The 6448-nt window shown below is 45.7% G+C and overlaps 1 protein-coding gene across 6 annotated transcripts in view; it reads right to left on the reverse strand.

Annotated features, from left to right (window-relative positions):
- The window catches only part of ATP6V0A1 (ATPase H+ transporting V0 subunit a1), a 136146-nt gene extending 130210 nt beyond the window's left edge, over positions 1 to 5936 (reverse strand). For 2 of the 6 annotated variants that reach the window (XM_077459521.1, XM_077459520.1), the window contains exon 1: positions 5709 to 5931. The gene's annotated coding sequence lies outside the window, so the exon portion shown is untranslated. Of the gene's footprint in view, positions 1 to 5708 lie in introns of all 6 variants that reach the window. The other 4 variants (XM_077459525.1, XM_077459524.1, XM_077459523.1 and 1 more) reach the window with 4 other exon arrangements.
- Between the last annotated feature and the right edge of the window lie 512 nt (positions 5937 to 6448).

Consider the following 6448-nt stretch of genomic DNA (forward strand, 5'->3'; position numbering starts at 1 on the left):
TGTGTGCTGTGTTTTTCTCAGTTTTTTTAACAAAATTTAGAAGTTTCACTTTTCCACCACATCCCCCCTTCTCCCAATTTTGGACAAATGTTACAAACCAGGTACCACCTGCCACCTAGGCGATTCGAGCAGAGCCCCCCCTCTTTTCCCACAGCCTTCTGGGACACGTCACAGGACCCAGCAGGCAGCGCGGCCACTCACAAAGCACTATGCGACTCACGCATGCGCAGTGGGAAGCCGGCTGTGAAGGGCTTAAGGAGTGACAGTCTGCTTCCCTTAATATTACAGGTGCTGGGACCCGATTACTGGCAAAGAACCAGCCCGGGTGAGAACAGCGCTGGATCCCAGGACAGGCAAGTGTGCTTTTATTAAAAGTCAGTAGCTACAGTATTTGTAGCTGTTGACTTTTTTTTTTTTTTTTAAGATCTTTTTTTAATGATTTATCTCAATTTTTGTTGTAGTATTACCCTCACATATTTTCTGAATGAAAGAAAAATTTAGCCTTTAAAGGATAAGTCCACCCTAACACAAATCGCTACATCTACAGACATCCATGACCCCTTAGACCCCTTTCCCACTGAGGCAGTTTTCAGGCGTTTTAGCCCTAGAAATAGCGCATGTAAAAGCGCCTGAAGCCTGCTTCCCATTCATTACAATGGGTGCTTTCACACCTGGGCGGTGCGCTTGTGGGACGTTTGGAAAAGTCTGGCAAGCAGCATCTTTGGGGCGGTTTGGGAGCGCTGTCTATCCCAAAATGCCCCTGCCCAAAAGCTCTTTGGAAGCACCGCAACACAGGAGTTTTTAACCCCTCTTTTTGGGATTAAAACCGCCCCGCTAGCAGCCGGGCCGCTAAAATGAGCAACATTTTACCGCTAACAGCCAGCACTTTCAGTATGAAAGCAGTCTAACCTATTTAGCCCTATAAAGAAAAAAATCAGTACACATACCTTTTGTGAAGTCGCTCCAGTCCACCAGTCCAGTCTCCAGCGGCAGAAGCTCTGCAGAGGACACAGCCGACAAAGGCTGTGAAATGAATGAGGAGTGACATCACCCATAGACATACTTTGGGGCTCTGGTGTCAGCTGTGTCCTCTGCACCTGCCTTTACGCATCTAAGCCAAAGCTGTCACCTCAACGTGGGATTGGGTCAGATTGGCAAAAAAAAAAGAAAAAAAAAAAAAAAAAGTATGTATACTGATTTCTTTTTTTCCTTTACAGGGCTAGGTAGGTTAGTGTTAGGTCATGGATGTCTGTAGATTTTAGTGTAAGCCCTTGTACACACGGTCAGACATTCTGACAACAAAATCCATCGGATTTTGTCCGAAACTGGTGTTGCATACACACAGTTGGACAAAGTTGTCGGAAAATCTGATCGTTCATAACGTGATGACGTTATTTCGTTACGACGGGACTACGTTCAGGCTAGTAGCCAATAGCTTTGGTCCAGGAATTTGATCTGAGCATGCGTGGCACTTTGATCGGAATTCTCTACAAACGGTCGGACAAAGTCCGATCGGATCATGTTGTCGGAAAATTTTATAGCCCAGCTCTAAAACTTTGTCAGTCGGATAGTCCGACGGAAACAGTCCGATGGAGCCCACACGCGGTCGGATTATCCGACAACACAGTCCGATCGGACATGTTCCATCAGAATGTCTGACCGTGTGTACAAGGGCTTAGGGTGCACTTATCCTTTAACAGACCAAGTTCTCCAGCACAAGTGGCGGTTAAAGGTTTGAGACAAACCATTTACACACTGACAGGTGTGCTTACAATGATCTGTTTTTACTCATTTATGCAAAATCTTTATCCTAGAAGGAAAAACCTGTCACTGTAACTGAGTTCAGCTTCAGTCCAGTCAGGCTGGTCTAATGCTCCCCTCTCCCCAGACTGACAATGCTGCTGTCCTTGGATGTCTGCTTTACTACTTGATCCAGAATGCAGACACCCCAAGACTGGAGAGGTGTTACTGGCTGGATCATCAGGTGAAGATAAGGCTGGGTTCTCACATATGCGTTTTCAGTCCGGAGTCTGGTGCATTTCTGTTCACCGGTCAGGTGCAAATGTTTACCTGAACCAGACCCAAAAACGCACAGCACCCTTTTTCAAACTGCAGCAAAGCCGCCCCAAACATTAAAGCCGGTCACATTCACATGTTATGCGCATTGGATGTGGTTAAAAAACGCATTCCAATTTGCATATATGTGAACCCAGCCTTAAGGAGAAAATAATTAAAAGCAAAACTGATGCACATTTATGCCTGGTAAGCAATAGATTACATTTTTATTTTGGGTGCAATACTGGATTAAAGTGGTTCTAAACCCTCGTCTCTTTATTTATTTTTTTTTTTTTTTTTTTTTTTTTTTTTAATACGTTTTATGCTTAAGGGGTATAAACATCTCATATCAGTGTCTATTTTTGTACAAAAACAATTTTTTCAATATACCGATATCATGCCCTTCCTGGCTTACTTCCCCACAGCTTATATCATAGACACATGTATGAGAGTCAGAGGGCTGCACATCCCAATTAAAGTCTTTGAAAAGAAAACAAGTGCAACGTTCCCCACAGGGCTTTTTAGCAGAAAATAGGAGTCAAATATTTTGTAAAAAAAAAAAAAATCAGATTTCTATTTTTTTTTTATATGAAAGGATGGTTAGACACAAAATATATATAAAAATGAATTAAACTATGAGCTCTGGTATATACAAGGTGAGAATTGCACTATGCAATGTATGGAAATGCCCAAAATGTATCACCCTTGCTGTATAACCTTTCCTAGCCCAATTTGTCTCACCTTGTATATACCAGAGCTCATATTTAAATTCATTTTTTTTATATGTTTTGTGTCTAACCATCCTTTGAAATAAAAAAAAAAATCTGTGATTTTTTTAACAAAATATTTGACTCCTATTTTCTGCTAAAAAGTCCCTTTTGTTCCCCTAAATTCGCTCCCAGTCGCTCCGTCACATAGCTTTCAGGACTATATGTCCCGACATGCTTAGCATCATCGCGTATACGCCTTTCTTCAATTCCGGGATCACTCGCTTGAGGCGCCGCCGAGTTATCATCAGCTGCTGAATAGTACTCTGCGGAGGATCAACCAAAGCACCAGAGTCCCCATACGTGCAACTTTGTGGTTGGGTTCAGATTGTTGTGGTGCGAGACACCGCATGCATTTCGCATAGAAATCGCAGCACATTCCTGTCTGAATTACATGCAGAATCTCTGGGCTGCGATTTCAGCCATGGATTTGTATGGCTCAATTCGCACCAAACTGGTGCGGGACCCTTTTTTTTTGTCTGCACCAGAATGGGACCACATGGGTGTTCACACCCATATGATCCGATTCTGCAAACTGATTGCGGGGTATGGTTACCTTAACATACACTCTGCAATCGATTTGCATGGACAGGTTCCAATTTAGATGCCGTGCCCAAACGATCTGCATCTAGTGTGAATCCAGGCTGAAGGCGAAATTGCAGCAAAAGGTTAGATTCTTTACGTAATGCTATTATTCAAGAACAGAATTAGACCCCTTTCACACAGGCTTTCTGATCAGGTCCATGACGGGCATGATCAGAGCCTTCATTCACTCCTATGGGGCAGCAGATGTCAGTGGTAACATGTCTGCTGGCACCCACTGCTATCCGATCCTGTCCGTGAAATCCAGACTGATGGAGACCCTATTTTCCATCCGTCTGGCAGATCGGAATGAAAACGGACAAGCGATCCATTTTCATTCGATTTCCCCATAGCAGGGCTCTGGCAGGCCCATCTCTACACAGTGAGCGGAGACGGACCTGTCATCTGCCCACTCAGCGGGGATCAGCAGATCAATCCCCCGCTGAGCAAAGCCGAATCTGTCGGGTGGATTGTCCGTGTGAAAGAACCCTTAGGCAAAAAAAAAAACAGAGTTTAAAGCGGAGGTTCACACAAAAAAGGAACCTCTGCTTTTCAGAACCCTCCCACCTCTGGTGTCACATTTGGCACCTTTCAGGGGGGAGGGGGTGCAGATAACCATCTAATACAGGTATCTGCACCCACTTCCGGGGATAGACTCTGAAGACAGAAAGACAGAGAGATAGACACGCCCCTTCACGTCCCCCCCCCCCCCCATGTTCTGGGAAACACACGGGTCCCAGAACACAGCAGGGATCAGTTAGGACGCACATGTGCAGTAGGGAGCCGGGAAGTGAAGCCGCAACACTTCACTTCCTGATTCTTTCACCGACATTGTGGGCACCCTGGACAGGTAAGTGTCCATTTATTAAAAGTCAGCAGCTGCAGTATTTGTAGCTGCTGGATTTTAATATTTTTTGTTTGAGTGGACCCCCGCTTTAATATCACTTTAACTATACAGTAAGACCCGGTTCCCACTGGTGCAATGCGGGGACCAGTGCGATTCCTGTGCGGGTTCCCGCATCTCCCGTGCAAGCACTTCACACTGCTCTCTGCGAACTGCTGCAGGTGTCAATGTAAAGTTAATGGCACAAATCGGATCGCAGTGCAAACTGAAATCGGACAGGAATCGGATCGTACAACCACGGGTCTGAACAACCATGCAATCTGATTCCAGTGTGGACCAAAAAAAAAAAAAAAAAAAAAAAAAGGTACTGTGAAATTTTGTTGCGAATGCAATTTTAGACATATAGTCTGTATGGCTGAATTTGCATGGCACAGACATAGCATGTGATGAGCACAGAAACGCTGATGTGATGTCTGGCATGGCATTAGTGTGATCCCAGCCTAATGACACCCAAGGACTAAGGATGAGCTCAGGCATGGTCCATGTGCAGAGCCCGCCAGGAAGTTGGCGCAGTGAGACATTGCCCCGATGCGCGGCTACAGAGATCGGGCAATGTCTCACTGCTGGTAATAAGCACAGCACTGTGCCGACTTCCTGGCGGGCTCTGCATGAGAACACGCCGGAGCTCATCCCTACCAAGGAGGAATCAGGATCACAGTGTCAAGTGAGATATGGAAAATGACAAGCAGATCTCATAGATAGAAAATAACATTCCACACATTTAGGACTCATTCACACTAGTGGCTGGGGGGGGGGGGGGGTAAAGCCCCACAGTTGAGCCACATTTTATGCTCCCCTTCAGTGGTGTATACATGCCACAGCCACAATGCTTCACAGCAGGAATTTTACCCCCGTCGCTTTCAGCTGGCATAGCATCCACCATATGTGCCCCATTCAAGTGAATGTGAAGTGGCACACAAGGGGTTGCGGTGCACTAGTGTGGGGTTAAAGGGGGGGGGGGGGGTATTCAACAAACAGAATCTGAAGCGCGATCTAAACAGGACAAGTGTGAATGAGACCTCATTGGTTCTTCCAGCCAATCAAGTCCTTGTTGTTTCTTTATACAATATTTGTATAAAACTAGAAAGAGGACGAGGGGCCAATCATGTGTTTGCTTTAATATCTCCTAGAAATCAGTGAGGGAGGACCTGCGTCCCTGTGCTCTGTCCAATCAGGGAGCACTGATAGGATGATGAGGAGATCAGATCTACAATGGATGTGACATATAGGGCCCCCAGGCTAGGTCAGGGCCCAATGTACCGGACTGCTGAGACTTGTAGTTCCACAGCTGCTGGTAGTAGGTCAGTGTATGAGTGATGGGAACCAATGGTCAGTGCTCACACCCAGGTGACAGCCCCCCAATGCATCCGATCCCCCCATTTATTGTACAATCATCTTACCTTAGAGATGAGAGCCCAGCATCAGCTGCTCCTTCCCCTCCTCCAGTCTACAGTACAGCCACATGACGTCACCGCACCATCCCACAAACCACCGCGCCGCTATTGGCTGTCAGGGAGAAGGCAGACGCTGCGCTCGTCACTATGCTGTAGGGAAGGTTGCCGTTCTTCCCTCAGGATTGTGTCCCCGCATGGTCACTTGCTGGGGAGATAATTCGAGTGTATTTATAATGTGCCTGCTGTGTCTGCTCAGAAATATGACTACGTACATATACTTTTATTACATAGCTTTCTATTATCCTAGCCTGCCCATAACCAATATGGAAGCTGAGAGGAAGGTCACGTGAACCATTCTAGCAGAGACGGGGGATGGGATCTGCCGCATTGAGGAGGGCGGTGGTCACATGACTCACACCAGGCTGATGACGTCTCTGCTGTCAGTTATCGCCCATGTAATGTGGAATTTCGGGACACTAATTAGCATATTTTAGGTAATTGATAATAAAAAAATCCACTTTTACAGGAAAGGTTATATTATTGTTTGATCTGCAGGCCTGCAAACCACTACTGTGCGTGATGAGCGTCTGTGCCAATCCCATGGAATAGTTATCTGCTATAAGACCTCATTCACATCTATGCATTTTTAGTGCATTTTGCAGATTTGCACTACAGTCCATTCACCATGGTTTCCTATGGAACATGTTCTGTAGTGCAAATAACCAAAATGCAAAACGCACTAAAAA

This window comes from Lithobates pipiens, unplaced genomic scaffold, assembly GCF_037356315.1.
Source record: "Lithobates pipiens isolate NorthernLeopardFrog02 unplaced genomic scaffold, aLitPip1_a1.2 Scaffold_28, whole genome shotgun sequence".
NCBI lineage: Eukaryota > Metazoa > Chordata > Amphibia > Anura > Ranidae > Lithobates > Lithobates pipiens.